Source organism: Acomys russatus, chromosome 24 (assembly GCF_903995435.1).
Source record: "Acomys russatus chromosome 24, mAcoRus1.1, whole genome shotgun sequence".
Lineage (NCBI taxonomy): Eukaryota > Metazoa > Chordata > Mammalia > Rodentia > Muridae > Acomys > Acomys russatus.
Genome location: NC_067160.1, coordinates 20,802,649 through 20,827,358, shown reverse-complemented (window position 1 = coordinate 20,827,358; position 24,710 = coordinate 20,802,649). Strand labels below are relative to the sequence as shown.

General features: G+C 40.0%; 1 protein-coding gene across 1 annotated transcript in view; it reads left to right on the top strand.

Annotated features, from left to right (window-relative positions):
* The first annotated feature begins 22,862 nt into the window (after positions 1-22,862).
* Positions 22,863-24,710, top strand: part of Csrnp3 (cysteine and serine rich nuclear protein 3) — a 192,828-nt gene continuing 190,980 nt past the window's right edge. The window contains exon 1 of the mRNA XM_051167153.1: positions 22,863-23,000. The gene's annotated coding sequence lies outside the window, so the exon portion shown is untranslated. The remainder of the gene's footprint in view (positions 23,001-24,710) is intronic.

Below are 24,710 nucleotides of genomic sequence, written 5' to 3'. Positions count from 1 at the left end.
ATACTTGATATAAAAAACTGCTTATTGCTAAGATTTCAATATTCAACTACTTTTATTCATTGAAGAAATTCTTAACTTCCTAGAAATTGAAATAAGCTGAAAGGAGCAAATTATGTTTTGTCTTTGTTAATTGATATGACATAGTTTTATGTAATTATATCCTGGGAGAATTTTAAGCACTCCCCTCCCCTCTCCCCATCCCTGTGTGAGTGTGTGTGTGTGTGTATGTGTGTATCTGTGTGTGTGTGTGTGTGTGTGTGTGTGTGTGTGTGTGTGGTGTGTGTTAGGAATTGAAAGCAGTACTTGTGAATGCTGAATAAATGCTCTACCAAGCTGGTCAGTGGTGGCTCATGCCTTTAATCTCAGCACTCAGGAGGCAGTGGCAGGTGGGTCGCTGTGAGTTCGAGGACAGCCTGGTCTACAAAGCATGTCAGGACAGCCAAGGCTACACAGAGAAACCCTGTCTTGAAAAACAAAAAAACAAAACAAACAAACAAAAAAACAGATAAATGCTCTACCTCTAAGCTCCTCCGCCCGACCTGGAACATTGCTAAACAAAGATGACCCAATGGGGAATATGAGTTATTTCCTCACACAGCTTCAGTCGCTACGATACACACTAAGCTATCTCCTTTCATTTTGGTGAAAGAGCGATAGTTCTATGAGCTTTCTTCCACACCCATGCACGATCAAAGTCTAACTTCCAACATACTTCACAAGCCTCCTAAAACTAGATATTCACAGGATAACTGCAGTGTGCTCCTAAATTATACTAAATAATCTGTGTCAGCGCTATGATTTATTCTTTCATCAAATATTGATTTTAAAGTATCTGACATTTATTTAAAATTGTAAACTGCAAGTCTTGTACAGAATGTGTGCCCAGAAGCAAACAGACATAGTGTAAGAACTTCTCTAAAATGGCTCTGCAGTGTGGGTATTAGTGTTAATCTCACTGTGGTAAGACAAAGAGTGAGGGGTAGCAAGATTACATGACAGAGCCAGGTCTAGAATCAAGGCTCTGCAGCTGGAATATGGGCTTACAAAAAAGAAAGAAAGAAAGAAAGAAGAAAAAAAAAACTACCAGAGAGTGAAGATTGAACGATGAACATAGTCAGGTTTTTCAGGAGTTCATGGAGTGGAGTATGGCTAGAGAGATTTTAATTAAATCACTACCTGTATCAAAAAGAAAAACTAATAGTAATACGTTCTTGAAAATGGAAATACAGAATATTTCAGTAAAACAAAAATAGATTAAGAAATAATATCATTAGATATTACCATATTTTATATTTACATAAAAACTTATATAAATGTATACATAAATATATACATATACATATATTTATGTACCATAAATTTGCAACTTTTAAACAAATAGCACTCATTTCTCACAGGCTGAGAAATGATCAAGGGCTCAAAGAGATTGTGTCTGGTGAGTTTGCTCTTCCCTGAATCAAGTGTCTTCTTGTGCCGTTCTTTCAAAGACACACAATGGCCATCCAGAGTGCTTCAGCCCTCATGGCTTAACCTTCTCCAAAGACACGACATTTAATCCAGATTCAAAGAGAACACATTCAAGCTAGAGTACTGGGAAGAAGAGAACAATGCAAGACAAAACACGTAATTTGAGATGTATTCTGAGCATATAAGCTTTAGGCAGATGTGGAAAAGACGTTGGTGGCTAAGGAGCACTTACAGATTGAAAGCTCTGAGGCAAGCAAGCCCATGGTACGGGAAAAGCAGTGTGGGCCTTCTTGAAAGAAACGGGAAAACCCTTCAGAACAGCCAGTGACTAGTCGGAGATTATGTATATTATGCAGAGTTTCCCAAGGTTTTGATAGTGGTAAGAAAAATGTGTAGATACGTGGGAATGAGAGAGTGTCACATAATTGCAAATGTGTAAGTTTAGCTTTCAACAAACACACTGAGTCACGGGGAGAGGGCAGGGCAGGCATGTAGATTTTGATGCAGCCAGGCAGCATTCACTGAAAAGGCATCTCATTCTCACAGGTTAAAAAAAAAAAAATCCCTGTGACCCACAACAGTCAACAAAAGAAACAGTCTGTGTCAAACCACTGAACCATTTCTGAAGAATACAACTTCACATTTCTTTCATGTGAGAAGTTACATAAAAACACCATGATTGATATTGTTATAAAGAAAGGCACACAGAGACCAAGCACTTAGAATTTCTATTTTTATGGAAATCTGTAGTCAGGGAGAAGACAGAAAAAGAGAGATGATTAATACGTATATACAACGATTTGGCTCCTGATAAGCGATATGATAACACCAGGTCTACTCAGTACATTAGTGCAACTTGGCAGGATTTGTGACTTGCCTTAGCATCCTCCCCAGGAAGTGAAGTCTGGCTGAGGCAAAGCCATCTTAAGAAAGGCCAGATCTGCATATTATTAACATTCGTGTTGGTGGGTTCCCAGAAACGGGTGTAGTCTAACCCAAAATGAGTGCTATAATGGAAAAACTGTGCTTGTTCTCAGAGTGTGAAACCGTCTGAGGGAAAGGGGGGGAAAAAATTTAGACATTCTTCAGCACAAACGGCTGCTGTCAAAACGAGCTACAGGCATGCTCGCCTCAGCAGCTGCACATGCATGGTAAGCAGGGAACTATCTGGCTAGGAATGTTTGCTTTTCACGTCAGAATTCAAAACGGAGGAAGGAACACACCATAGTGGCTCCCGGAAGTGAAATGGGCTTTCCTCCATAGCTTCAGCCTGAAGCCTGAGGCAAAAGAAGTCAGGATGCAATGGTGTTTTCATTCCTTTGGGCTTTTTTTAAATTTATTTACTTTTAGTTTGGTTTTTATTTTTGTTGTTGTTGTTTGTTTGTTTGCTTTTTTAAAAAAAGGTGTTAGAGTCAGGTGAGATGATTCAGTGGGTAAGGAAAGGCACGTGCTTCTTAAATCTGGTGACCTAGGTTCAATTCCCAGAGCCCATACAAAAAGTAGGAGGAGAGTATTAGCTCCACAAAGCTGCCCTTTCACTTCCATCTATATGTCGTGGCAACACACACACACACACACACACACACACACACACACACACACACACAGTAATAATAAACTTTTAACAAATTGTTTTTCTCTGCTAAGAGTGAAATGTTATTTAGTTTTTTTGACCATTCCATGTCACAGATATCTTAGCTTTTCTTTTTTAAGCCATCATTTTTAGAAACCCAGAATTGGCCTGAGACTAATTTATTTACTCTATGGAAAATTTAGTTTTTTGTTTGTTTGTTGTTTGGTTGGTTGGTTGGTTGGTTTTTTGAGTCAGGGTTTCTTTGTTTAGCCTTGACTATCCTGGACTAGCTCAAACTCACATAGATCGATTGGCCTCTGCCTCCCCAAGTGCTGGGATTATACGCATGTGCCACCAACAACAGCAGGAAAAACTTTTTAAAAAAAAAACTCAGTTATTTGGAAAGTTCATGAAATGTGTGCCTCAGAAAGAAGAAAATAGACTTTTAAATCCAGTCTGTTTTTAAATCAAATATTTCTATTTAAGACTGTTTCCTTTTACTTGGAGGAGAACATAGATTAAAATAGTAATAAAGAAATATATTTTTAAAAAATGTTGTCTGTGTCTTGACACCAGGTACGTTTGCTCTATTGACTTCCTTGGAGGAACTGGAGAGGACATTGAAAAGACACATCTAGAATGAGGTCCTCCAAAGTGCCTTACTCAACATGACTGTAGTTATGTGGGAATCGTAAGAAAAAAACCTAAAAGTATAGACACACATCTTTTTTAGTATCTTTAAAAAAAATCTTTAAAAAAACGCTTTAATAAAAATCTCGTGTGAGCAACCTCGCCATCTATATGAAAACAACAAGTCCATGGATTTTGCAAGTCAAGTAAAAACAACTATGCTTGGTGATCAAGGTGGGGCTATTAGCAAAACTCTTCACATGAAACACATCCACAGCGTGGCAAAGGAAAAGTTTGCCTCTCATACTGTGTAATATGGTGCAGGTCTGTAATCCCAGCTAATAGAAGATGGTGTCTGGAGGCTCTGTGGCTGCACTACAGAGTAACCTTGCCCCAAGCCATGACAATTTACCGATGCTGCCCTGTTTTAAATAAATAATAAATATATGTGCTGAAGAGATAGAGCAGTGGTAGAACATCTGCCTACCATGTACAAGTCCCTATTTAATCCCATAGCACTGAAAAACAAAACAAAACAAATTATTTTATCTGCCCAGGTTTAAATGCCTACTTATGCAATTGTACTTTTTGTTTGTTTGTTTGTTTGTTTGTTTGGGTTTTTCAAGACAGGGTTTCTCTGTGTAACAGCCTCAGCTGTTCTGGAATCTTCTTTGTAGATCAGGTTGGCCTCAAACTCACAGAGATCCACCTGCCTGTCCCTCCTGACTGCTGGTATTAAAGGTGTGTGCCACCATGCCCAGCTTGCAATTGTACTTTTGAGCTTTGTGGTGGTTTGAATAACAATGGCCCCGTTGGTGCATATGTTTTAGTGCTTAGTCCTCAGTTAGTTTAGCTGTTTGGAGAGGATTAAAAGGAGATGTGTCACAGGAGGTGTGTTTTGAGGTTTCAAAAGCCAACACCAGGCCCAGTGTCTCTCTGCCTTCTGCCGGTACATCAGGATGTAAAGCTCTCATCTCCTGTCCAGGTGCCGTGCCTCTCTGCTTCCTGTTGTGACGTTCCTGTAAAACTGTAAGTGCACCTCCAATAAAATCCTTTCTTTTATTAGAGTTGCCTTGGTCATGGTATCTCTTCACAGCAATAGAACAATAACTCACATAGGCTTGTGGATAAATTGACATCTCTGGATCACCTAGAGGTTAGAGACACGGGGAGGCTGCATTTACCATGACCTTTCAGAATCAGATCTAAAATACCAAAGAGAAAGAAATTACATAAAATCACAATATTTACATTAAAAAGAATGGAGAAAACAAAATGTTAAATGTCATATAACATATGAAAGATAAAATAACTCGTAGTTCTTTTTAACAGAATAAAGAACATGCTTGAGGAGATTAAATAAGCATTTATCCTATAGTATCCTAGGAAGTTTAAGGACATACTTCGTAACTCCTTGTGGAAAGAATATATTCTATTGGATGCTTCAGAAAATAAATTTAAATCATATGTTGAGATGCAAGACACAGGGTAAAGGGACTTCAGAATTTCTATCATTTGGAGAAAAAAAATGTCCAAATGAACTCATCAGTTTTTATCAATGTATTCCTTAGGAAGAAGGTTTCCATGTATTCTTTTCCTTGTTTGTTTGTTTGTTTTGTTTTTGGAGACGGAGCTTCTTTGTGTAGCCTTGGCTGTCCTGGACTTGTAGACGAGGCTGGCCACGAACTCACAGAGATCCACCCACCTCTGCCTCCCAAGTGCTAGGATTAAAGATGTGCACCACCGTGCCCAACTGGCCATGCATTCCTGACTGCTTTTGTTGTTGTTTTTCAAGACAAGGTTTCTCTGTGTAGCCTCGATTGTCCTGGGCTCACTTTGTAGACCAGGCTGGCCTTGAACTCACAGAGAACCACCTGCCTCAGCCTCCCAACTTCTGGGATTAAAGGTGTACGCCACCACAGTCTGGGCCTGGCCGCTCCTGTTTATTTCTAGTCAAATTTGTCCTCTAACATTGACATTCTCCTTAAAATGAAAGTAATAGTAACTTCTAGATAAATTTTTTTTTCATTTAAATAAACTGTTGCAAATAGTGAAGACAGCGAACTTCTACTTGAAAACCAAGTAGTCACTACAAGACAATAACTAGTAATAAATTCAAAACACAATGATGAGGATTTGGGCTTTGAGAAATAGATGCAGGTTCATTACTACTTAGTATAAAATACAGTGTAAATGGCTTATAGCATGAGCATCTTGAAGAGAAAAGGAAAACAATGTTTAAATAGCATTTTACCTTTTCATGTAATTTTATTAGTTTCATAATCAGTTCTCTCTCTCTCTCTCTCTCTCTCTCTCTCTCTCTCTCTCTCTCTCTCTCTCTCTCTCTCTCTCTCTCTCCCTCTGTATGTGTGTGTGTGTGTGTGTGTGTGTGTGTGTGTGTGTGTGTGTGTGTGTGTATGCTGGTTGTACAGGAGTCTGTGGAAACCAGAAGATATTAGATCTCCTATAGAAATAGCAGGAGTTTTTTAAGCAACAAGAACATGGTATCATGTAATAATACAAAAAGAAAAGAGAGAAATATAATTAACATATATGTAGATGCCTCCAAGTTGGTATATACTATTTAAGATGAAAACATCCTATGATATTTTAATGGCCACAGTGAAAACTCATGACAATATCTCAAAGCCTGGAGAGAGGCAAGTAGTTCTAGTATTTTGGACAGAATATATAAAAGAGTTATTTAATTAATATTAAACACTAAATAAGTACAATCTATAGAATAATCATTATTTAATGAGTTGAAAATGTGGGCCAGGCATGGTGGTGGACACCTTTAATCCCAGCATTCAGGAAGCAGCGGCAGGCTGATCATTGTGAGCTCGATGCCAGCCTGTCCTACAAATTGAGTCCAGGACAGCCAAGGCTAACGTAGAGAGACCCTGTCTTGAAAAACAAAAACAAACAAACAAACAAACGAAAAGTGGAAACAAAACCAAATAGAAAATTGGATAATAAAAAAGAAAACAAAAACAGGGAGAAAAAGAAACAAAAATGAGCAAATTAAAACTGAGAGGTTAGATACAAACTCATTATTTGTTTTGGGTTTTTTTTGTTTTGTTGTTATTGTAGTTTTGATTGTTTTGGTTTTTTGAGACTGGATTTTTCTGTATAACCTTGGCTGTCCTGGAACTCTCTTTGTGGACATGGCCTCCAACTCACAGAGACCAACTCGTTTTGTGTCTCTCTAGAGCTTAGTAATAAATCACTGTTATGCTGTTGTCTAATAATGGCACGCTGGTTTCCTGTGGCCTTGAGATAAGTTTTTACCTTCTCCACTAAATAACAAATGATCTTATATTTTTGTTTTCCCTATTATTTAAGATTTTATTTATTTTATATATATATATGAATGCTCTATCTGCACATACACCTGCATGTCAGAAAAGGGCATCAGATTTCATTGTAGATGGTTGTAAGCTACCATGTGGTTGCTGGGAATTCAACTCAGGACCTCTGGAAGAGCAGACAGTGCTCTTAACCACTGAGCTGTGGGAAGGACTGTAAGCTTTGTCCCAGGTGAAAGCAGTCTTGGCGGGCTTTACCCTTGGGCACACCATGGATACCTTGAGATAGACTGGGTGGAGCCATCCTGAGCCTAGAATTCAGGAAGTGGACCTGGAAACTCCACCTGGACTATTGTTTTTCTAATCGACCCTCAATGGGACGGGCTGGAAAAGCAGAAGGCACCTTTGGTTAAAAAGGGTGAGCCTACACTGAGCCATCTCTCCAGCCCTTCCCTATTATTTTCTAAGATCATACCTTTATCATAAACCTTCAAACATATTTACATTTTATTTTATTTAAAGAAGTGTGTATCAAGGGGCTGGAGAGACGGCTCAGAGGTTAGGAGCCCCACCTGCTCTTCCAAAGGTCCTGAGTTCAATTCCCAGCAACCACATGGTGGCTCACAACCATCTATAATGTGATCTGATGCCCTCTTCTGGCCTGTGCAGGTGTACATGGAGGCAGAACACTGTATAATGATAATAAATAAATAAATCTTTTTTTTTTAAAGTATATATCCTTAGCTCATGTCTTAAGAATTTTATTGCTGTGAAGAAAGATCATGACCAAGGCAACCCTTATTTTAAAAAAAAAAATTTTTAATTAGGGCTGGGTTACAGCTTTAGAGGTCTTGTCTATTATCACCATGGCGGGAAGCATGTGGCATGGTGTATGTAGCAGACTTGGTGCCAGAGTAGCCAAGAGTTCTACATCTGCATCTGATGGCAGCAGAAGGAGACTGTGCTCTGCAAGCAGCCAGGAAGAGACTACTTCCCCACTGGGTAGAGCTTGAGCCTTTATAACCTCAAAGCCCCACTTCCACAATGACACACTTCCTCTAACAAGGCCACACCTCCTAACAGTGTCACTCCCTATGGCCAAGCATTCAAATACATGGATCAATGGGGACCATACCTATTCAAACACCATATTCTACTCCCTGGCCCCCATAAACTTGTAGCCATATCATAATGCAAAATGAATTTAGTCCAATTTCAAAAGTCTCCAAAGCTCCAGGACAGCCAAGCTTACACAGTGAAGGAAAACATGGGAAACAGAAAACTGGAGAAGATGTAATTGAGTGAGGGGACCGCATCCCAGTACCAGCAAGCAGACAAACCTGGCAGCTTTGGTCAAGTGGCTCTCACTTTAGAATTAAGGATGGAATTTCCCTCTGTAACTCAGGAAAACTGCTGAGGCCAAAAATATGTCATGATGTCACTATGTGGAGGCCCAGAGAGGCTATTGTATGAAAGTGGTTATAGAATCTCCCTCCCAACTAAGGAAATGTCAATGTAAACATCTTTTTTATTTTCTCAGATGAAGGCATGAGATGAGAGCCCATACACAAGCTTTACAAATACATAGCTTGGCCTGAGCCCAGAGAATTTCTATATAACTATCCCTAGGTCTAGGCCTGGAAGCATCCAGCCTTCATACAATCTAATCTTGTATGGCAGAAGCAGATGAATTGCTATGAGTTCAAGGCCAATCTGGTCCACAAAGTAAGTTCCGGGACATCTAGGACTCTTACACAGAGCGATTCTGTCTCAAAAAACAAAACAAAAAAGGCTGTGTACTAAGGGCATAGCCATATTCAGTATTCACTCCATGCATATCACACAGACCTAGGTCCATGGATGTGCTGCATCCCCAGAGCAGCCATGTTGCTGGATTAAAATTCCTCTACAGTACAGTTAATCTAAATCTCTTCCCTTTAGCCTCAGGCAGACTCTTCAGACAAGGGCAAAAAGCAGCCACATTCTTCACAGAAATATCACAAGAATGGTTTCTAGTCAACACATTAAATTTCTTCTTTTCTAAAACCTCTTGGACCAGGCCCCCAGACTTCAAACCACCCTCAGCACTGATGGCATCCATGTTCCTACTAAGATGGCCCATTAATCCCTATTGCTTAAAGCATTCCACTGTTTTCCTAATCCAAAACCTCCAAACCCACATTCCTCCAAACAAAAGCCTAGTCAGGCCTATCACTGCAGTGCCCCAATACCTGGTACCAACCTCTGTCTTAGTCAGGGTTTCATCGCTGTGAAGAAACATCGTGACCAAGACAACTCTTACATAGGAAAACATTTAATTAGGGCTGGCAGCAGAAGGAGACTGGGTTCCACAGGCAGCCAGGATGAGATTGCTTTCTCAGTGGGTAGAGCTTAAGCATATATGACCTCCAAGACTCACCTCCACAGTGACATACTTCCTTCAGCAAGGCCACACTTTCTCCAATAAGACCACCTTTCCTAGTAGTGTCTCTCCCTATGGCCTAGCAACTTATTTATTTATTTTTAAAGTGTACACAAGATTTTTTTTAAAAAAAGACTTATTTATTTATTATGTACTCAGTGTTTACTGTGTTTTGCCTGCATGTACACCTGCATGCCAGGAGAGGGCACCCAGATCTCATTATAGATGGTTGTGAGCCACCACGTAGTTGCTAGGAATTGAACACAGGAAGTGAACCTTTGGAAGAGCAGGCAGTGCTCTTAACCTCTGAGCCATCTCTCCAGCCCCCCGTTTTCCTGAATTTAAAAACAACACAAAACTAAGTTATGACACTAAAGCATTTTATTTTTTATTATTTTCTTTTTTACATACATTTATATTATTATACATATATACAATAAACTACATACAGCAAGAAGAACCATGAAACAATCAGGAATGATATAAATGTTACATTCATAGTGTTTTGGCTATTTGCATTTGGCAGCCTTCGAGAAAACTTCTTTCCTATCTTGGTGAGTCTAACATTTTGAATGTAAATCAATATCTATCTTATTTCATCTCTATCAACTTAAAACACTATCTAGACCTAAAAACATCTTAATTCCTAAACACCTAAGTTTAAATTATAAAACTGAATTATCTGGTCTTCAACCCCATCCTAGATTTGAGAAGGAATAAAAGTTAATTACCTGAGTAAACCAGAAGTGCAGGTTGGCAGCTTTCAAAATGAAAAAAATGACAGAGACAGTTTACTGCCTGAAGTCACACAAACTCTCTATAATGTTGGAGCATCATCTTCAGCCTGCTGGCCCAGTATCTCTGGCAGACATATGTGTGATGCAGAAACTATTGAGGACTTGCTTACCCTGTCATGGCAGAGAGAAAAAGAGTTTGGAATTAGGGATATCTCTCTTTTCCTTTTTCTTTCTTTCTTAGGTTTGGAGATAGGGGTTGAAAAGAAAGCAGGAGCATTTTAAAGCTAACTCAATATACTTCTTCAGAGATTAATTGCAATTATTTTGTTTTGTTTAAAGATTTATTATTTATTTATTATGTATATAGTTTTCTGCCTGCATGTGAGCCTGCACACCAGAAGAGGGCACCAGATCTCATTATAGATGGTTGTGTGTCACCATGTGGTTACTGGGAATTGAACTCAGGACCTTTTGGAAGAGCAGACAGTGATCTTAACCTCTAAGCCATCTCTCCAGCCCCCTGCATTTTTTTTTAACTTATGAGAAATATATCACAGAACATCTATATTCACTCTATAATCTAGGGTTGGTTTTCACTTCTTGCTTTAAATGAGCTCACTAGTACAAATGATCATAGCCATTAAACAGTTAGTAATAATGAGTTAGGTACGACAGCATAAGCCTGCGATCCCAGAACATGGCAGGTGGAGGCAGCAGGGCCAAGGATTCAAGATTTTCTTTGACTATGCTGTGAGTTTAAGCCTAGCCTGGTCCAGAGAAGATCACATCTCAAAAAGAAAGAGATGTAATAATGATAACATAGGGACGCTAACCAGCTCCTGCTATCTGTTTTGACAAGTTGAGAACTTGAAGTGGTCTACTGAGAGGATGGGAAGATGGCGTGGCGGATAACACATTTGGCTCGTAGACATGACATCTACATAGTTGGGATCCAGGCCTCTACACCACTGTTAGGTGGGTCCAGGCCGCCCTGCAGGACTAGACAGTCTACCGCTCCACAGAGGTAAGTTTCACGGGAAGCTGTAGGTAAGCCACATGTCATCATGCAATCTAGGGACTGCATCTTCAAGTTTGGTTTATTATTTCGCGAGGAAAACTCTTGTACTTGCAAAGTACAGTTGTGGATATCATTTATGACCTTCAGGACTTAGTAGGGAAAAAAAAAAAAACCAAGTACATTTAACTATTTCATTTATGAGGGAGAATTCTTAATTATGTTACTGCTTGTTCCATTTTCCTTCCAGAAAATCCATATTTAAAGAATATAATTTTAGAAACTCTTAAAAGAAATGTATTTGGCCTAATTTTTTTCTTGAAAAAAATATTCATATTTATATATATGCCTGAAGGGCTATAATTTCTTGTTATGATCGACCAAAATTTGTAATAAGTATTTATTGACTGAAAAAGCAATAGTGCTGGCCTACAGCTGTTGGGAAGAAATTTCTCTTTTGGGGTTATAGCTGAGCTATGCAGAGGCAGAAATGGCGGAGGGTCTTTATTTCCTGTCACTCATTCTGAGTTGGCTACAGGAGAACAGGGTGTACGGCCCCCCTAGAACCACTGTAAGGATTTACACCAATTGTTCCTTTCTTTCAGATTGCTGTTACTTTCCTCCGTGTTACATACTGTCATTAAATTCTCCACCCTCGCGATTACAGCTTCCATTACCACCCACATGGCGCTGCGGCTTTATCCATGGGTGGCAGATGTTATCACCATATGTCATGCGATCAATTTTCCATTCAAGGGTAATGCAATGTTTGGGGGAAAGCCAATTCACACTTTAGCAAGGGCTGTCTCTGTAGTCTTCACCAGCCGTAAATGCAAGCATCCTTTCAACTTCTTGGCTCAGATACTTAACCAAAAAATCAGCAGGGACCTTAGAGGCACTTTGCATGCTTCCATGTTAGCTGGGCACTCTTTCTCACTGTCACCTGCCAAATTGCTTCCTATTAAGAAGGTTGGTGTTATTTTGTCCTTTTTTTTTTTTTTTTTTTTTTTAACGTTTATTCATCTTGGAACATTCTGGGCTGAAAATCATGAGTTAGATGAGACATGGTGGAAAGCACTGCTCTCAGATCTGGCTCTCAAGGCTCTTCGCTCCTACTTATTCCAGGATCTCACGTCATTGCTCACATAGACCTCCCTCAGACTTCAAAATTTTTTATTCAGACTGATTAAAGAAAGCAGCAGGGGCTATTTATCTACATGGTTTCAATTCTCTCCCTCCCTCCCTCCCTCCCTCCCTCCCTCCCTCCTTCACTCCTTCCCTCCCTCCCTCCCTTCCTTTCCACCAACCCCCACTGCCGACCTCAGTTTCTCTTCCCTCATTTCTGTGCACCTGGCTCACCGCCATCCTTACCACCGATCTGTAACTCTGAACATTAATAAATATCTATTATTTGTGACTCGTCAAGTTATATTTTGCATATTTAAACATTATATGTAATTCTTCCAAGATTTCCAAAAATTGATGATAAACCTGAATTCACTTTGAAACTAATCCAGCCTACACCGAGGTGCTCCTGACTCCCTGTGCCCATGTGCCCATGCCGGGAGGGGCAATGTGGACTGTTTCGGCGGGGAATGTGAGAAAGGAGAGGAGAGGGGACTACTCGCTGTTACTGCTCATGCAATTATCTTTCCATCAAGTACACCCATTGCCTGACATTTGATAATTGACTTGGCTTACACTATCTGTCTGCATTAATATTTAGAGAACTAAAATCATGACCTTTCCCATTTTTATCTTATCAAGTAAAGCAAATTTATGGTCAAATATATTCTAAACTCCCTAATTCCAGAGGTCACTTGATTTGACTTTACTCAGATATATTGTAGTTATCAATACTGTTCTTGACCTTCAATTACCAATAGTTTCTATGGTAATTCAATAGAAACAATCTAAATAAACTTTATTTACTTATTTATTTATTTTTATTTGGGGTGTGTGTGTATGTTGTACCACATATTTGCCATATTTTTTATTAATTTATTCAGATTACATCTCAATTGTTAGCCCATCCCTTGTATCCTCCTATTCCTCCCTCCCATTTCCCTCCTACTCCCCTCCCCTATGTCTGTGACTGAGGGGGACCTCCTTCCCCTATATATGCTCTTAGGGTATTGAGTCTCTTCTTGGCAACTTGCTATCCTTCCTCTGAGTGCCACCAGGCCTCCTCATCCAGGGGACGTGGCCAGAAATGGGGCATCAGAGTTTGTGTGAAAGACAGATCTCATTCTCCCTCAACGGTGGAGAATGTCCTGTCCATCAGTTAGTCTGGGGACGGGTTCGAACTTCACTGCCTATATTTTCCTTGGCTGGTGCCATAGTTTGAGGAGGACCCCAGGACCCAGATCCGCCTGTCATAAAGTTCCTCTTGTAGGTTTCCAGGACCCTCTGGATCCTTCTATTTCCCCATTCTCCCATACTTCTCTCACCTAAAGTCTCAATAGGGTGTCCTCACCTCTGACCTACTTTCCTGGTAAGTAAAGTTTTTCATGGGACGTACCCCTTGGACTAGTGTCTCGATATAAGTGAGTATATACCATTTAACTCTTTTTGCTTCTGGGTGAACTCACTCATTATGATAATTTCTAGGTCAATCCATTTGTCCACAAATTTCAGGAATTCCTTGTTTTTAATAGCTGAGTAGTATTCCATAGTGTAAATGTACCACAGTTTCTTTATCCATTCTTCTACTGAGGGACACTTAGGCTGTTTCCATGTTCTGGCTATTATGAATAAGGCAGCTATGAACATGATTGAGCATATATCTCTGTTGTGTGGTAGAGCATTTTCTGGGTATATTCCAAGGAGTGGAATAGCTGGATCTTGAGGAAGCCCTATTCCCATTTTTCTGAGAAAGCACCAGATAGATTTCCAAAGTGGTTGTACTAGTTTGCATTCCCACCAGCAATGAAGGAGTGTTCCTCTCTCTCCACATTCTCGCCAGCATGTGGTATCACTTGAGTTTTTGATCCAAGCCATTCTGATGGGTGTAAGATGGAATCTCAGTGTCATTTTGATTTGCATTTCTCTGATGACTAACGAGGATGAGCATTTCTTTAAGTGTTTCTCAGCCATTTGATATTCCTCTGTTGAGAATTCTCTGTTTAGTTCTGAGCCCCATTTCTCTATTGGGTTATTAGTTTTGGTGGCATTTAATTTCTTGAGTTCTTCATATATTTTGGATGTTAGACCTTTGTCAGATGAAGGGTTGGTGAAGATCTTTTTTGCAAGATGATTATAAGTAACTCTGTGAAACAAAGTCATGATTTCCATGCCTGGAATAGGCAGTACAGAACCATTTCAGTTCAGGTTACAGGTGAGGCATAGGCCAGTTCTTGAGAAACAGAGATTTAGTTATAAACAGGAATAAGCCCAGTTTGCGTTTATTATAAGATGGTTTTAAAGCCTAATATGGAGGCAGGCTGGTTCTTCACTCTAAGCAGTAGCTCACACTGCATCCATGATCAGGAAGAGGAGACTGCTGAACACATGTGCTCACTTACTCCTTTTTATATAGCGCAGAATCCTAGCCAAGGGAATGGGGCCACCCACAGTGGGCATGTCTTCTCACTCCAATAAATCTAAGATAATCAATCAAGATGATCAATCTCCCATAAGTATGCTCAGAGGCTCATCTCCAAGGGCCTCATCTCTCATCAAGTCATAAGTGATTAATCAGCACTCAACCTTATTTGTGTTAATTTGGGCTTCTAGTCTGTACTAGTCTATGATCTTCCTTTTCGTTAGGTAATAAACTAGGATTTATCTGCAGGGTAGCAAGCATAACTGCTAGGATCTAACTCTATTTAATATGCAGTACTGCCCACAAGCTACTCAATACACTATAAGTTTATTAGGTAGATATAGAATGTATTTTTATTATTTTTTCATTTTATTTAAATATAATTTTTCTTCATTGGAACATAAAATTGGTGAAATCAGAAACTTGGCTGTGATTATTGTAGTATGTTAGTACCCAGAACTTTGTCTTCATATAAAAACACCACAGATATATTTGAATTTATAGTTTTAGAAGAACATTGAAGTTTTTCACAGGCTATGGATAAGTAGATTCTTAGGAATTTGTGTCAGTATCTAAGAGGTTTTGTGACCCATCTATGCCTGTTATGGTCTTCACACAGGGCCATGAGTCTCATAGGAGTCCTGGGAATTTACAACAACACAAAAAATGTCTTGGTCAGTTGTATCAAATTTGACCCTTGGCTTCTTAAAATGTAAATACTGAATGGAGTGTTGCTGGTCTAATTTATCCAGTGTATTGGTTTTGCTGATAGCCTTTCCAGTTTTTGTTTTGGAATGTTCAGGAATCTTAACTCAAGGCCCCTCCCATCAAGCAGAGCTGTTCAACACAGGAAGCTAACCAGTTAATACATGTAATCTATATCTGGTTCCTATGACAGACAAGCTACCTGATTTTGGATTTCATTGAATGTTGGCAATTCTCTTACTTTTTTCATCATTTAAACCATGAGAGCTTTTGTATGTCCTATCACTAGAGTTTTTTTTTTTTTTTTTTAATCACTCAGACATGTTTCAGGTCAGTTACCTTCACTTCTGCTAAGTTGGGTGATGTGTAGGCAGACCTTCATGGTCATCTCCAAGTCCAGCTGTCACTGCTCCTAAGGAAGTCATCTCCCATTTACAAGGCAGCCCCACCATTCCCATCTTATTAGCATTGTCTAAAGAGACCCACGGCAGCAAAGGCAGCCCAGCCGTCTCTGCAAACTGAAGAGATGGTCTGGTACTATGCACTATTTGTGCTAAGTGTATAGAACGCATGCAGCTTCCCTCCGTGTATTTTCTCTCCTTCGTTTTTACAGCCACTGCAGTCTGTCTGTGTAGTCAAGCCACTCACCTCCAGTTATTGCTCACCTTCAGTTGGCAAAGCATCTTGTCAAAATGCCATGTGCTGGGACTCTGGTTAATGCCAAAGACTACATTAGAACTGGCTTCCAGAGGGTTTCCCAAACAGTGTCAAGGTCTGCACTTGGATGAAAAGCTGTTCTGGTGGATGACCTTTTATATTTCTCTAATCCACTGTGGTCCACCTCCCACCCTACTGGCTCCCCCTCTATAAGCTGTTGTGAGCCTTCACTTGACTGTTTTCCTTAGAGTCTCATTCTCAAACCACGCCTTTTATTCTCAAGGGTGAGTTTCAAAGTTGAGTGTACCGGGAAAGGTCAGCTGGGAAATGTATGTAAAATTGTATTCCTTTGGGCTGGAGAGATGGCTCAAAGGTTACAAGCACAGGTTGCTCTTCCAGAGGTACTGAGTTCAATTCCCAGCAACCACACTGTGGCTCACAACTATCTATAATGAGATCTGGTACCCTCTTCTGGCCTGCAGTTGTACGTGCAGACACAACACAGAGATTTGATGCAGTGTGTATGGCATGAACTCACCCCATTTTAATGTGGATTTCTAATTTGGATATCTATTCTTTTTAAAAATGAATTGCATCTATACATTTAAGATATAAAAATAACTTTGTGGTATACAAAAAGGTAGTTAGAAGGTTGCTAGCGTGACCTAATTCACATTTTTACCATCTCACCTAGCTGGGGGCTTAGTAGAGGAAAGTTGGGTCATTGGGGTGGTTCCACTGAGGGAATTATAAGGATCCCATCCATACTCTATCTCTGCCTTTGCTTTTCAGCATCCGTGAAGTAAGCAACTTCCTCTAGCCTGACTTCAGCCATGATGCAGTGCCTCCCAAAAGACCCCAGATCTGTGGGGGATCATGCAACCATGAACCAAAGTCTCTCAAACCATGAAACAAACTAAATGTACACATGAGAAACACACATCTCTACTTAAAAGGGATATAAATTCATTCTGGAGCCAAATATTACTGATCACAACCCAGGGATACAGATTTGGGTTACCCTAAATTCTGTGTTTTGACATGATAGCTGTTTCATGATGTTTTTAAAGTAACAAAACAAAGAGATTTGTAAATCAAGACACTTTCTAAAAACATCCGTGGAAACACAAGGTAGACAGGTGTCAAAAAAGTAGACAGCATTCTCACCTTTGGGATGGCGTAACTAGTAATCTAAGTTAATGTCTACCAACAGTTAAACATGCGAGTCAGAAGGATGCATACTCAGACAGAACTGGGCAAGGGATGACTATTAAGTAGACCAAAGGTAGCCTGAAATAAATGAAATCAGACTTTGTACTTGCAACACTCCAACGTCCACAATCATTGACGTTCTCTTGGCTAAAGAACCTTTTACAAGGTTGAATAGGAAGTATAGCTTCCACTTAGGAAATTTGATTCTCATGGATTCCTTCTTCTTCTTCTTCTTCTTCTTCTTCTTCTTCTTCTTCTTCTTCTTCTTCTTCTTCTTCTTCTTCTTCTTCTTCCTTCTTTCTCTTTCTTCTTCTTCTTCTTCTTCTTCTTCTTCTTCTTCTTCTTCTTCTTCTTCTTCTTCTTCTTCTTCTTCTTCCTCCTCCTCTTCTTCCTCCTCCTTTTCTTTCTTTCTTTTTGTCTTCTTTTCTTTTCTCTTCTTTTTTTTTGGATGGGGGCATGGAGGTTTCGAAACAGGGTTTATCTGTGTACCCTTGGCCATCCTGGACTTGCTTCTCAGACCTGGTTGGCCTTGACCTCACAGAGATCCACCTGTCTCTGCCTTTTCAGTGCTCAGATTAAAGGCAAGTACCACCACACCCAGCCTGGATTTTCCTTTTCTTAAATTGATTTATCTCAGGCATTTTGTCACAGGATGGAAAGTTGACTAAAACATCCTACTGGATATGAGATGATCTCATAAGCATCTGAATGCCTTTCCCTGACTTAGTGATGCTGAACAGTTGAACAGTTTTGTTTTCTTTTCAAATATTGTGGCCATTTTTTTATGTCTTCTTAGAAGAAATGTCTATTCAGGCCTTTGCTTTTTTTTTTTTTTTTTTTTTTTTTTTTTTTTTAGAGTGGGTTGATTTTTCCATTGATGGTTGATAGTTTTACATTTTAACCCTGTGGGGTCCTCATCCTCTTTCAGTGCTGTAATCACTTCTTTCTTTCTTTTATTTTGTTTTTTTTGGTTTTTTGTTGTTGTTGTTGTTTTTTGTTTGTTTTCTTTTGAGACAGGGTTTCTCTGTGTAGCCTTGGCTGTCCTGGACTCACTTTGTAGACCAGGCTGACCTCCAACTCAGCAATCCACCTAGGATTAAAGGTGTGTGCCACCATACTTGGCCCGCTGTAATGGCTTCATACATGTCGGCAATTTCCAAATGAGATTTATCCTCAGACCTGGCCCTGAGTTCAACTGTAAAGGAGCCATCCTCTGATGACAGTTTGCATCCAGGGAACAAACACTTATCAGAATCACCAAGGCAGATTGCTGAAAGTGGTGAGCCACGGCCCTTCAAATGCAGATTTATTAAATCTGGGTGAGGCCCTTGGAACACCCAGTTTCAAAACTTCCCGCAGTGACTGTGATGCTGAGGTACCAGCCCCCATTTTAGGAAATGCTGCCTATCCTAAGGATTTCAATAGATTTTCCTGGCAACTGTACCACAGTGTTTGTGAAAACATTTTCCTCTATAGAGAGCTTAGGGAATAAAATAAAAGATGTATAACACTCTTCATTGTAAACATTACCCAATAAGGCAAATATTTTTTGTAATCAAGAGAGTAGAATCACTGGGCTGGGCCCTAGGGGTGGAGAACAAACATTCCAATTGACAGGCCAAAGGACCCCACCTCCCCACATGCCCATACACACACAGCCCTGAAAGTGGATTCTCCATAAGTCAAGCTAAAGAGATGGGCGGAGCTGGATGGCTCAAGCCTAGAATCCCAGCACTCTGGGAGGCAGGGGCAGGCTTATCTCTGTGAATTCCAGGTCAGCCTGGTCTATGAGGGAGCAAGTCCAGGGCAGCCAGGGCTACACAGAGAAACCCTGTCTCAAAAATAAACAAACAAACAGAGATAGGTGGAATACTTAGACCTTTAATGAAAGACTGTGTTTTGCTTTCCTGCATTTTCACCCCTGGTGCCATCTCTCACAGAGGCCCAGCTCTGCAGCTCACTCCTCTGAATTACTCTGAAAGGCATAACATTTCCTTTTTCTTCTATCTCTTTTCTAACAATTATTTTCCTAAACATTTTTCGGCTTCTCTAACACTGTGGGCCTCTCCGTCCCTAAAATAAGCCACCCTCCTTCCCTTCTTCCCCCACCCTCCCTCCTTCCCTTCCTCCCTCCCTCCTTCCCTCCCTCCCTCTATCTCTCCCTCTGTCCCTCCATCCCTCCCTCTTCCCATCCCTCTATGTCTCCATCCACCCCTCCCTCCCTCCTTCCTTCCCTCCACCCATCCCTCCATCCCTCCCTCCCCCCTCCTTCCCTCCCTCCACCCATCCCATCCATCCCTCCATCCATCCCTCCCTCCAACCATCCATCCCTCCCTCCATCTTTCCCTCCCTCCATTCATCCATCCCTCCCTCCCTTCATCCCTCCCTCCCTCCCTCACCGTGTGGCTGCTTGCTATTAGCCACACAACTGACCTCTCTCAGCCTGCTCAACCCAAACAGCATGCCTTTCCCTCTCCTCTCTGCCATTCTCTCCTGAGCAGCTGCTGAGAAGGACAGCTTCCCTGGCTGGCGTTTCTCTTTCTTCCCTTTAAACTCTAATAAAATTGTCCTCCAGCTTCCATTTGTGTCCATTTAATTTTTTTTTAAACTAGAACTCCAAGGGTGGGGGGTTCCCAGTTTCCTTAGTATCATCTGGGGACCACAAAGATATCCCTCAAAGTTTCAGTAACAAAATCTCAAGAAAAACCTCACAAATCTACTTCAGATAACCATAAATCAAAATAAAATCAGTGTATTTTTCCATACCTAAATTCCTGATACTGTTCATATTTTTTTTATTTATTTTTATTTATTTTTTTAAATTTTATTTTATTAATTTATTCATATTACATCCCAATGGTTACATATATTTATTATTGAAAGAAATACTTCTTATCTCTCAGGCATATACAAGATGGTATATATTGGAGCAAAGTATGAGAGCCCATGTCCTAAGAAACAGATTCAAGTTTTGGCCAAATACTATGTTTCAGTGATGTAGCAAATTCACAAGCTTTTTTTTTTTTTTTAAATAAGAAACAGAACAAAAGACTATAAAATAATACACTTTTCGGGTACATGAGTGGATACATCAAGTAAGTGATTTTCAGCAAAGTGGGGGAAACAGTGGTTTATAACCTTCCTAATACAGCAACCCTTTAAAACAGTGATGACCCCCAGGCATAAAAATTATCTTGTTGCTACTTCTTAACTGTAATTTTTCTACTGTAATTTTCTACTGTAATTTTTCTACAGTAGAAAATGATTCTACTGTAACATTTCTATGAAATGTAATAGAAATATCTAGTACACAGAATATCTAATATTTGGCCCCTGTGAATGGGGTCTCGACCCGACCCATAGGTTGAGACCCGCTGCCTTAGATGCTATCTATAGCATTCTGAGCCCTTGGTTTGGTGGAAACCAGAAGGCTGCTTATGCAGTCCAAAAGATTTACCTGATGGTTCAATAGATGTTAACTTATATAAAAAGGAGGGCAGTAGATGGGATTTAAGGGGCTAAAGATGGACTGTAAAAACTTGGCTCTGAACCCACAACATTTCAACCATTTTCTATGCCTGAAGTAGTCAATTAGACTTTGCAGACGTAGCTTCTTTCCAGGAATTCTATTCATGCACCTGTACACTGAACTAATTAATACCCAGCCCCAGAACAGCTCTATGTAAAGTTGGCTTCAGGTTATGTCCTCAGATCAGTGACTTCCAGAAGTTAAGGACACTGACCATTGCTCTCCTTTTCCCTTTGGTCCTATTCCCATAAAGACATGGAACAAAGAAACTGTAGAACATGGCCCATAGATATCTCCATACCTCCATGATTGGTATAGCTGCCCCTGACTGAGAGAAAACCCATTAGGTTGAGGGTTGGGAAGATGGGTCAGTGGTTAGGAGTTTTGTGTTCTACAGGATCAGGGTTTAGCTCTCATCACCCACATTAGGTAGTTCACAACATGTCCTCCCAACTCCAGTAGACTGCACACACACACCCATACACAAACACACACACAAATAAAATCAATCTGTAAACAAAACAACCACCAATGCATGTCTTCTCAAGGAAGCTTTCTTAGAATATCTCATCAAATGACTCTAATCAGCATTGAGCTTTAAAATTTATATAAATTCTGAAAGTGTGTGTGTGTGTGTGTGTGTGTGTGTTTCCATAGCACAGCGCAGCACTGGTGCAAAGGTCAGACTTCAACTCTCAAGAGCCTGTTCTCTCTTTCTGTCATGTGGGACCAAGGGATTGAATTCAGATTATCAGGCTTCGTGGCTAAGGCCTTGGCCCACTGAACTATCTCCTTGATCTAATTAGAGAAAATTTAAATATAGAGAATACTGGTTTGAAGCCCATCATAGTGGTGTTCACCCATAATCCCAGCACTTGGGAGGCAGAGGCAGGTGGATCTCTGAGTTTGAGGCCAGCCTAGTCTACAGAGAGAGTTCCAGGACAACCATGGTTTATTACACAGAGAAACTCTTGTCCTGAAAAACCAAAAACCAACAAACCAAACCAAACCAAACCAAACCAAAATAAACAAAAAAACCAAACCAAGAAAACCTTGGTTTGTTTTATTGTAGTTTGCTCCTGTTGTTGCTGTTGTTTATTCATTTGATTAACTTTCCTGGCTATTTGTGATATAATATGTCTTAAATCACAGCACTTAGGGGGCTGAGGAGACAGGTCTCTTAAAGGTTGAGGCCAGGCTGATGTTTCAGGCTATCCATGGCTGCATAGTGAGACTTTGTTTAAAGCAATTTCCCCCCTTGATGCTTCATATGAGTTTGCTTTGCTGTTTTAAATAAATCTAATTTGATGTTTTCCTCAATTGTTCTTTTATTCATGTTATGTCTTCAGTTCAGAAGTGAAATGATTTTGCCCAGGGTTATTAGAGCAAAATTAGAGTCCAATTAGTCACTTTGAGTCTTCCCAACCAAGTGGCTGATTTCTCTTTAATCTTTAACAAGCTCCATTATTCACAAATTGATGCTAGTATCTAAGGAATCTGAAGTCGTGCAAACTCTAAAATATGTGAATGTTCTTCTACTCTGCGTGAAAAAAAAATGTGTATTTTGCTGATCTGGCCCCAAAACTATGACTAGAAACGCTGCCAAGCAAACGTTGTGATGCCAATAATAAGAGATGTCATGTTTGATTCATTTTGACTGGATCCCTTTGAAAAGGTAATATTGATGGTTAGTCTTCCTCCTCTACCTATATTTCAAAATGTACAATAAAGAGGTGTACATTTTTTTCCACTGAAGGAAAAAAAATCAATGGGGTGAGGGGAAACTGGCAGTTTACCTAGGCTTTCCTCAGTGTTTGCTTTGATTTATGGTGGACAAGGCCCAGCTTAACCCCGATTTCCTACATCCAAAACAGGACTTTTGACTTCAGCTGGCTGCTCTTTGAAATATTTTTCTTTTCTGTTCGTCTCTCCATATTTCTTTTTCTTTCTTTCCTTCTTTCTTTCTTTCTTTCTTTTTTTTTTTTTTCCACTGCCTTCGTCGGTCTGCTGCAGGGATTTGTCCTCTAAAAGCTCGGGGTGGGAGGGAGCAAGGACTGGGAGCAGGCAGGCTGCAAGAGCGGGTGGACGCCGGAATCTGGCTTTTGTTATTGGTTGGCTGCGGCCTGATGGATGGTCCAGGGCGGAGTGAGCTCTTCTCAGTGTGTTCCGCCGGAGCCCAAGTGCAGAGACCGTATTTACAGGTAAGAGGGAGGCGGGGTGGAGAGAGAATTTCTTTTCTTTGCTTTCTTTCTTTCTTTAAAAAGGGAAATGCTTAGTTCTGATAGAAGCGTCTTCGGAGTGTGGGAATCCTGACCACCCTTCCGGAAAGCGGTCCCTCGCTTGACTCCGGGAAGCCTTGATGAGCCTTGTGTTTGCAAAAACCCTTCTTTGATTTAAACACAAAACCGCACAAAACCACCAGAGGCATGCCTCCTCCTGGATTGCCGTCTAAACAAACGTTATTGAGCAAAACCGAACCATAAAATCGTGTGTCTTTGTGTGGGTTTATCAAGGCTTCTGTTCATGGATGCCAAAGGAGGCATGAGAAAAGCTTGAGAGATTCCACAGGTCCTGAGAAAATGGAGCCTTCTCTGAACATATTGGATTCAGTGTGGGGTCTTTATATCTACCACCCAGCAAGGAGCTTATGATTTTTTTTTAAGTTTGCAGTTTCTTTTCGCCTTATATTTGAATGAATGGTCTGTGTGCATGCGAGCCCTCCTGTCTCGATGCATCTCTTGCCCTGAGTAGCTGCAGCGATTTTAGTCAGCAAATTTGAAGCTTACGTGTGGTGGTGAAGGAAAGATCTATTGATAGCTGTCAACTTGCACCGGGTGGTTCTCACTTTAAAAGCACCGAAGTCTAATTGGGAAGGATGAGACGTCGCTGTGAAAAGTAGTGTCTGACTGACAAGTTTTATTTATGAGTCAGATACATCAAGGTTAAGAAATTCCTCCACACATTGTTGGCAAAGGCCTCGCGGCGGTAATTTTGTAATATTCGTGAAGTTTTGACTTTACTAGTTGTTTATGATGCCTGACACTTTGTTTTATTTTTCTTTTAAGAAACCCGGGGAAGGTCTTTAACAGTGTGGAGTAAATGATATATTTGTAGTAATAAAGACAGGAAAATAATTTTATTCCACAACACTAACTCCTCTGTTGGTTATAATTTATAAGATCACTTAGGTCTGAGAGGATCTCATTAAATCTGAGCTCTTATGAAATAGTACAGTTGTGGACATTTTGGCATCCAATTAATACCTGTTGGCTAGAATGAAACAAAGCACAACACAATAGTGATGTAAGTTATTCATTTATGTGTTTTTATGCCTTTCATTGAATTAAAATTTACTCAGTGACTGTAATTTCTAAGAAAATTTGGTCTTATTTTTGCTATGAGTTGGAATACGGGTGGTACAAGCCTTTGAATAAGGTGATACAAACATAACACTTCTTATTAAGTGGCAAACAAATACTGCTGGATACTGTGTAAAGATTTTTCAAGTTAACAGACACATTCTTTGAACTTCCTAAACATACTAAATATACTTAATATCTTTATGTGAGTTGATGCTATGTTGGTTTCTCCTATGGTTTGCTTGAACCATTTCTGGATCTCAAAAATAATGACATAATGCTAAATTTTTTTCTGTTTTTAATTGTTAGTTTTTAAAAGTAACTTTTGTTTTTCAAACAAAATAATGATGATGATTAATTCCAGTTTCCCACACCCATGGAACTTCAGGTGGTATGCAAGACTAAATAAATATTCAGCTGATGGAATGTGTTACAGACAATAAATCAATGCAGCTACATTTTTTTTTTAAAAACAGGAATTATAAATTCTGAACAAAGCTACCTCTAGGAATGAAAAGGGATTGATGAAAATTAGAGAGCAGAGTTCCACAT